This window comes from Lactuca serriola, chromosome 3 (genome assembly GCF_051521515.1).
Source record: "Lactuca serriola cultivar US96UC23 chromosome 3, Lser_US96UC23_V15, whole genome shotgun sequence".
Taxonomy (NCBI): domain Eukaryota; kingdom Viridiplantae; phylum Streptophyta; class Magnoliopsida; order Asterales; family Asteraceae; genus Lactuca; species Lactuca serriola.
In genome coordinates this window covers 46,446,237-46,455,989 of record NC_136410.1, presented here as the reverse complement: position 1 = coordinate 46,455,989, position 9,753 = coordinate 46,446,237, and the positions used below count along the sequence as shown (strand labels likewise).

Genomic DNA, 9,753 nt, shown 5'->3' with positions numbered 1-9,753 from the left:
ATATACTAACATGATATATGTTATCATTTAATTGAGTATGATGATTTATAAAAATAAAAATAAGATAAATTAAATATCATTCTATTTTTGATCTTACAAATCTTCCTATCTAATTAAATAGTAACATATTTAACATTTAATATTGATTTAATAATATTTTAATACTATATATATTATCATTTAATTAAATATAAGGATTTATAGAAATAAAAATAAAAGCATATTTAATTTCTTATAATAAAGAACACATGCACATTGGTCATTGCAAAACTAACCACCCTACATAATCATGACCCACTCGTTCACCTACCCCATTAATTACATTTATGAGGATTGTTAGCATGCTAATAATTAATTTTATAAAATCAAGATAATGTTGCATTTTTAAGATAGGATAGAAGTTTTATATTTTTTTTGGAACAAAAGAGAAGATTTAATTAATGCATGATCACTAAGTAGGCAGTAAAAGAAATTTGACTTATTCATTTATAACGTCGGAAACCATAAGAAAAAATGGAACGAAACTAACAAAAAGTAAAACCTGTTGGTAGTTTATTCACGACAAAGAAAAATTAAAAATTTAAATTCATACTTTGGATCTTTCTTCCATCGAGGAGTTTCACATGTCGGAGAGAGGTGTTGAGAAAACTGGGATACTTTGTGGGTGCCTAAAGAAATTCAACGGATCAACTTTGGCCTTGATTCGAATCAACTTCTTGAAATTATCCCTCTTCCAGTACCTTTCACCCCACAGACTTGCTTCTTCATAATTATCACTTCCAACACCAAAATCAAGATCATTGTAGTTGAAATATGCCTCCCTCGGATTCTTTGACACATAAGGCGTTAATAACTCATCCAAACTTTGAATCCATGCTATCCTCCTAAGTGATACAGGGGTTGTGTCTGAAGCTTGACCATTAAAATTAACACTCTTGAGAATTTGTAACAAGACTCCAGCTCTATGCGGATATGGAATTGCTGTCTCTGAGAAGTCGGCAATCCTTCCACCAAAAGGATTGATCATAAGAAACGCTGATTGGTCGTTTTCCATGAGCTTTCTCCATATCTTTTTGAGCCCACTTATGGGGATTGGTTTCCGTACGTAATCGGATTTACTTTTGTTGTTAATCTTGGCTATGGCTGATCGGTTCGTGAGAATCTCAGTTGGGGTGGAGCTTGGCAATCCCCAGAACACAAGGGTCGACTGCACCATTTTAATTTCTTCACAGATTTCTCGTGTAACACCAAGCTCCGGAAACTTTTCGTCCAGCAATGGAAGCAATGTGTCGGTTGTGCCTTGATATATTCCTTCGAACATAATTCTGACGGTTTTCTTGGTAGTGTTGCCGATATATTCACCGAACACCTGTGTTCTCATGTGTAAATTTCTATCAATAGCTGGTATAACGGTTTGATATTTATGGAAGAGTTCTGTTGCCCCTTGTTCCAAAGTTTTATTCAGTAAAAAGACAGTTACTTTTTCTGGAACTGCAACCAACCTCAGCTTCCATGCAAGAACGATTCCGAAACTGGAAGCACCGCCTCCTCGAATTGCCCAAAACAAATCTTCGCCCATGGACTTCCTGTCAAGAATATTTCCATTGACATCCATGAAGCGAGCATCCAGAACATTATCAGCAGCAGTACCGTATTTCCTCAACAGGTTTCCATAGCCACCACCGCCCATGTAACCACCAACACCCACTGTGGGGCAAACACCTGCCGGGAAATATAAGGTATCGGTTTTCTGAGAAATAGCGTAATAAAGTGCACCAAGTGCAGCCCCTGCCTGGACCCACGCAGTCCTGTTTGCCACATCCACGTCTATAGACCTCATGTTGGTGAAATCAAGCATAACAAAGGGAACATCAGCAGTGTATGAAAGGCCCTCGTAGTCATGGCCCCCACTCCTGATCCTGAGCTCGTACCCATGTTTCTTGGCACAGAATAGAGTCGTTCGGACAAGTGTTTCATCTACTGGTGTCACGATGACTGATGGCTTACGAGTGGAAGGTTTAAGGAATCTAGTGTTTTGGACATGCACTTGCCAAGTGGGTAGGAAAGAAGCATTGCGAGAGGTAAAAGTGACTTGAGATATGGAGGTAACATTATTGGAGTGGGATTGTAGGCAGCCTACGAAATCTTGAGAACCTGGTGTAACCTCAAGAATGGAAGATAATGCTGCCCATGAAACAGAAAATGAAAGAATTAAAATAAAGAGGAAGACAGAAGAGTTTAGTTGAGACTTCTTCATGTTTTGGTGAGTTTGATTTTATGACTCTGGCATATTTATAGACTTCAGAGAATAGAGATCATTGCAGGTGGTGAATACAAATAGGGTAGGTAATAGGAAGCTCCATGGCAATCTTCAAATCCTATGGCCTATGGGCACTCTTTGAAATGTACTCACTGACATAGGAGTTGTTTTTTTCTTATTTTATACTATTAACATTTCATTTTTAAATAATTGTTAGTCAAAGAAATTTATTAAAATAAAATAAAATTTATTAGTGTTTACTATCGATATCAATTGAATATTGTTCTGTAATCTTGTTAATAATATGATTTTTGAAAATGATACTGATTTTTATTCATATATTTCTTATATTATATTTATTTTATATCATAATATGAAAGAATATTAATCTGAGATTTTAAATAAATAGAGAACCTAATTGAAATATTGTAATAGATAATATATAAATTTTTTAGCACGGCAGATACTATACAAATGATGGTCTAAATTGTAATATAGTGCGAAGTTTGGCGATAGTTAGCGGGTCAATATGATTGTTACGTAACATGCGTTCACACCCAAACACGTGATAAAAGTCTTGATAAATAGTTTTTAGAAGGGTTAACCAGTGAATAAACGCGGAAAATTCATATTATTATATGAATAACTTTCTGCTTTTGAATCTTTGAATAATTTAATTTTAGAAAAAATTGTAAAAATGGTCTGTATGTTGGTAAAATTATATGGTTTTGGTCCAAAAAGTTTAATAATATAACAATGGTTCAAAATTGGATCTTTTTATTTATTTTGATCCGTATTCATTTAAAAAGACAATTATGCCCTTATGATTTATATTTTGTATTTTTTTAATTGTTGAAATACATAAATTAATTTAATTTACATTTTTTCGAAAACAAAAAATCCACTGTACTCCTTTTCCCTTCCTTGTCTACAACCTTCATCAGAAAACACTCCTAAATCATCGGCATCGTCAGCACCAGCCTTCCACTACCGACAATATTCTGTATCGCCTTTCCTCCCTCCTTGAACACGTCAATGCATTCTTTTCTCTACTTCCTTGATGAGTGTAGAATTGTTATCCCCAACATCTGGCCTGCCTCCTACACATTCCTTCTGTGTAAGAAAACAAAGAAATTTTTTGTACTCTAAATTCCTTGTACCTCAATTTGAAATCAACAACGAAGCTCAATAGTGGTGGATTTGAAACCGTGAAGCAAAATCAATTCACCACAAACCCTGTTTTCGATCTTTCCTAACTCAATGTGGGTGTCGCTTTTGAAGAGTTTTCACCATGGATTTACAAGTGCATGTGTGTCGATTTCAAGGTTTTTTTTTCAATCGTTGATGAAGGACGTCAATCTTCGTTACAACAGTTAAAGGAAGACAAAAGTGGCAACATAGAAGACATATGATGCAGGTGGCGATAGAGATACAAATTTGGATCTAGAAATTCTCCGTCTCTATTGTCTCTTTCTTATGTTGGTACCACTTTCAGACCTGTATATAAACAAGCGTTGATTGACCCACCTCCAGTCCCTCCTTACTTCACCCCTGCATTTTCCAAATCTATGGTACACAAACCCTAGCCACCGCATACCTGAATAAATCTGCATCTTTACGGTAGGGTTCATCTTGATGGTGATGATGTAGGTGGCGGGAATAAAGAGTTTGAAATAGATGGAGGTTGTAGGAAGATGTTCGGTTGATGTGGTGTTAGTCTCCCGATGTGATGACAGTGGTTTTTTGTATTAGTGTATATATGTTGTATTATTTGTATAGCCCATTTAGTTAGCCCAGTTTGTTAGAATAGCTAAACCTAGCCCATAATCTTTGTATCTTGTATCTATTTATTCTTGAATGTTTCGTGAGCTAATCAAGGGAAAATATCATTCTAATATGGTATCAGATTAATTCCCTCTTATTTCTCCCTCTCGATCCTGCAAGTTGTCAGACCTCTATTTCTTCTTTCCTACCCTCCTCATCTTCTTGCATAACTTCTTTGTCTATCATGGGTACAGACGCCTCAAGGCACTAGCACATCATCAAAAAATCAGAAGCCATACGGTGTCTCAAACAACAAAACCTTTATTCCTTTGATTTTGGATCTTAATAAAGTAAATTATGACGGACGGAGAGAGTTATTTGAAACCCACTGTCATGGTTTTAGTGTTCTTGGTCATCTAGAGGGTTCATCTAAACCCACTTCTGCATCCGATGAAGATTGGTATAGCCTTGATGCTATGGTCAAAAGTTGGATCTATGGCACCCTTACGTAGTCTCTCCTCAATACCATCCTCAAACCCGGTGCCACCTCCAACTCTGTTTGGGTAAGCCTTGAAAACCTGTTTCGTGATAATAAAGATACTCGCTCTATTGAAATTGATAATGAATTACAAGCCATAACTTTAGGTGACCAATACATAGGTGATTACTGTAAAAAAATCATTACTCTTTCTACTCTCCTCGCCAATCTTCAAAACCCAGTACCTGAAAGAACTTTAGTTACTCACCTTCTCAATGGTCTTTCACCCCAGTATGAACCAGTTGCTCTAATCCTACGCCACAGAGACCCCTTCCCTTCATTACTCCAAGCCCAATCAGCCCTTGTGGCCGAGGAGCAACGCCTCAAGAGAACTCGCCCAAAACAACAACCATCGCATACTGATAATGCCTCCTCACCGACGGTTCTCTACACTGCCGATCAGACCCAATGCTCTAGTGGTTCTCGTGGTGGTCGCTCATCATGTGGCGGTCGTAATGCTCGTGGTAGTCATCCATCTGGTAATAATCTCGCTACTCCCTCACAAAACCAAATACCTCACTACCCATGGACTGTTTCCCCATTGTGGCCACCATACACTTGGGCTAATCCCGCCTACTGGGCCACCTACCGACCCGCTAGACCAACTCACTTCAATCAGTATCGTAAACCAGCCCCACAGCAGCCTCACGATGGCCTTTTGGGCCCCAGTCCGTCGACTCCAACAACACCACAGGCTGCGTTTCACACCACCAACTCACCTGGTCTTGCTACTCCGCAACAGTTGCTCCCTCCAATGACACAAGACCAACCTACTGGCTACTGATCTTGCCCATGCATACAATTACATGTCTCTACATGACGGATCTGATGCATCATGGTACATGGACACTGGAGCTACTTCACATCTTGCCTCTAGCCCAAGTAAACTTTTTTCTGTTAATAATAAGAAGCACATTAAATCAGTTTTTGTTGGCAATGGTCACTCTATACCTGTCACTCATACCGGTTATTCCAAACTGTATTCACCTCACCGTCCCTTACACCTTCACAATATTCTTGTCACACCTAATATTATTAAAAATCTAATTTATGTTCGTCATTTTACAACTGACAATCTTGTTCCATTGAATTTGATCATTATGGTTTTACTGTGAAGGATTTGGGCACTTTTCAGGTCCTACTTAGGTGTGACAGTTCGGGTGATTTATATCCAGCTCCTCCATCTTTTCAACCTCCCGTTGCTCTTCTCTCAGACAACACCTCCTTGTGCCACAAGCGTCTAGGTCACCCAAGCGCTAATGTTCTTAACAATTTAATTTCAAATCATGTTCTTTCATGTAATAAAACATCTAGCTCGTTTAATTACCAAGCTTGTCAACTGGGAAAACATATTAGATTACTGTTTTCTAGTTCTATTTCTCATGTTTCTAGATGTTTTGAGATTGATCACTCTGACTTATAGGAATCTCCTATTCCTAGTACTAGTGGTATTCGATATTACATTTTGTTCTTAGATCATTACTCTCATTTTCTTTGGGTTTCTCCATTACGAAACAAATCTGATGTGTTTAGTAAATTCTTACATTTTCGTGCTCTTATTAACAATCAATTCAAATTTGAAATCTAATCAAATTCCTTACCTACAACAACCCCATCGAGGATAGCCCCTCACACACTCACTCTTCACCTCTCAACAACTAGTCCTCATTCGAGTCGCTTTCCACTCACTCCTCCCCAGCTCCATCTCCTCTTCATAGGCCTTCATCATCCTCACCATCAACAACATCTTCCTCGTCTAACCATCCCATTCCGACACCAAGCTCTCCTTCTCCACCCCATCATCCCTCCCACCCAATGACTACCCGATCTCGTGTCGGCATTCACAATCCCATTCAACGCCTAAATCTCCATACCACTACCGAATCTCTTCTCCCTCGGTCACACCTTCAAGCTCTTCAAGCTCCTAATTGGACCATTGCCATGAAAGATAAATTTAATGCTCTTATTACTAACAAAACATGGCTAATTGTGCTGAGGCCTGTCGGGGCCAATATTGTTCATTCTATGTGGTTATTCAGGAAGAATTATAATGCTGATGGGTCTCTCGAGCGCTACAATGCTAGATTAGTCGCTAACGGAAAAAGCCAACGACCAGACATTGATTTTGATGGGACGTTCAGTCTGGTGGTCAAACCGACTACTATTCGATCTGTTTTGAGCATTGTCGTGTCTAGAAAATGGCATATTCATCAACTTGATGTAAAAATGCTTTCCTTCACGGTCAACTGAATGAAACGGTCTACATGCATCAACCTCCAGGGTTCAAGGATTCTAATCACCCGGATCATGTTTTCTTGTTACAACGTTCCTTATATAATCTGAAACAGGTACCTCGTGCTTGGTTTCAACGATGTGCCACTTTCATAACCACAATTGGTTTTCGCCACAGTCGTTGTGATTCTTCACTACTTATTTTTTGCAGGGGCTTAGAGGTTGCCTATTTACTTCTTTATGTGGATGGTATTATACTCATCGCATCTTCCACAGCTCTCATACAACGTGTCATTACACTCATGGCCTCAGAATTTGCCATGAAAGACCTGGGTGATCTATCTTTTTTCTTGGGTATTGTTGCAACGCGGGATGATACAGGTATTTTTTTATCACAACGACAATATACGTTGGAACTATTGGAGAGGGAAAATATGTCAAATTGTAATCCCTGTCGCACTCTGGCTGATACTCAGTCCAAACTCGACCCTACAGGTGAACCAGTTTCAGATCCTACTTTATATCGTAGTTTGGCAGGCGGTCTGCAGTATCTCACTTTCACTCATCCAGACTTATCTTATGTGGTTCAACAGATCTGCCTATTTATGCATGACCCACGGGAACCACACTTCCATGCTTTAAAGCGCATCTTACGTTATGTTTGTGGTACTCTTGATCTTGGAGTTCAGCTTCATCCATCATCCACTACTGGGCTCGTTTCTTACTCTGATGCTGATTTGGGGAAGGGGGGAGGAGGATGTCCAACCACTAGACGCTCTGCTAGTGGTTATTGTGTATTTTTAGGCGACAATATATTATCCTGGTCTTCTAAACGCCAACAAATTGTCTCCCGGTCTAGTGCAGAAGCAGACTATAGAGGTGTCGCAAATGCAGTTGCTGAAACTTGTTGGCTACGAAATTTAATGCAAGAATTACACTCACCATTACAAAAAGCAACTATTGTCTATTGTGATAATGTCATCGCTATGTACTTATCTACGAATCCTGTCCAACATCAACGCACCAACCATATAGAGATAGATATTCATTTTGTGCGAGACAAAGTTGCAACTGGTCAAATCTATGTCCTTCATGTTCTTTTTAGCCTCCAATATGAATACATCTTTACCAAAAGACTTCCCTCGTCACTTTTTACGGATTTTCGTTCCAGTTTGAGTGTTCAGTCACGTCCTCCCGCTCAAACTGCGAGGCATATTAGTGTATATATTTATATTATTTGTATAGCCCATTTTGTTAGAAAAGCTAAACCTAGCCCATAATCTTTGTATATTGTATCTATTTATTCTTGAATGTTTCGTGAGCTAATCAAGGGAAAATATCATTCTAATAGTTTGATGGCGGTATCAGGGTGGTTTATGGAGGTTCAAGTGAAACTAATATAGTAGGTGTCAAAGGAGAAAAAAAAAGTAGGGCATAAAAGTTGAGGTTCGGTAGATGGTGGGCCGACTGGAGGTAGGGTGATGGTGTTGTTGAGAATTATGAGAGAGAGAGAGAGAGAGAGAGAGAGAGATTGGGGTAAGGGTGTAGTATTTTCTTTTTCTTTTTTATTTTAATAAAAATAATAAGAAATTATATAAAAGAATTTAAAAAGAATTATATATGGGCATATTGGTGTTTTCAAGTTGGGTGTGGGCCATTATCACACAAAAATATTAATCATAGGGACCAAAATCACACAAAGTATTCAAAATTAAACGACTGACGTACCACCAAACGTTTTAGATCAATACCGTAGAATTTTGACAACCACAATGACCATTTTACAATTTTGTCATAATTTTATTTTTGAAAAGGTAAGTACTCTTGAAAAATAAGCCTTTATTTAAAATTGGTGATTTTTTTAAAACGATTATTTCATTTTGCAAAATATTTTCCTGTGAAAAAACTAAATAAAAATCTTTGTTTTTTTTCCAATAATGTAGTGTTAGGTGGCTAGCCATTCATAATATAATTTTATGAAGAAGCTATTTCGTAAAATAAATGCTTAGCTTTCAACAATTAATTTTAATTAAATTGTTACATTATGACAAAAGTTTATTTTGATAACTTTGTGATTAATCATTCTAGGTTTGTAGATTATTTTGAAACCTTTTAGATTCTGTAAATTTTTTTTTGAAAAACCTAAGAATTTAAAAGAATTCAATTCTATCATGTGTTTTGTTTGATAAGAAAGGGAATGGAAATCAATTATGTTCTTTTCCATATTTTTTTTGTTTGAATTGTAATCTTTGTCCAATAATTTGGAATGCAAAATAGTCAATAACAAAATTGTTATTAATTAATAAATCTAACATTATCAATCTATAACAAATCTAATATTATATATGAAAATATTACATATATCATGATTACAACACTTACACGATTTTTTTGTGATAGTTGACTATAAGCAGCACTATTGTCTTTTGGTTTTCGGTGTTTCTCACTTTCTCTACATGGGTGAAGGTGTTTCTATTTATGGGATCACAATGAACTTCGATGAAGGCTAGTCCAGGTTTTTTAAGCGAACACCGATTTCAAATGTATGGTTTTTCCTGTGCGTTTTTTGGGTTATTTCTTTGCATGGTCTGTAATCAACTAAAAGGTAATCATAAAAATAGGGGATGGATCGTGAACATGTTTAATTTGTTTACAATAGCAAGAAGGATAAATTAATACCATACATATATAGTCTAAGTCTTAGGCTCATAGCCTTCTTAATGTCCACAATAAATTCTAAATTCTATGCATGTCTTTAAGTTTTCAATTTGAGGACATGTCAAAAGATGTTTAGGCAATGGAATGACTAGTGAAAATACCTAAAATTGATTCATTTTAAGTAAGTAATTCATTACATTCCAATCAAACGTCCAAAAGCAATTTAAAATCAACTAGTTAAATACCAAAATTTTAACAATATCAAGATTATGAATACTACGGACCCAAAGTCAAAGGGGGT

General features: G+C 37.0%; 2 pseudogenes; one reads left to right on the top strand and one right to left on the bottom strand.

Moving 5' to 3' along the window:
• Positions 1-463: 463 nt before the first annotated feature.
• On the bottom strand, positions 464-2,367 carry LOC145092128 (berberine bridge enzyme-like 8 pseudogene; annotated as a pseudogene).
• Positions 2,368-6,377: 4,010 nt separating this feature from the next.
• LOC145095204 (putative mitochondrial protein AtMg00820 pseudogene) lies at positions 6,378-6,812 on the top strand (annotated as a pseudogene).
• Positions 6,813-9,753: the final 2,941 nt, after the last annotated feature.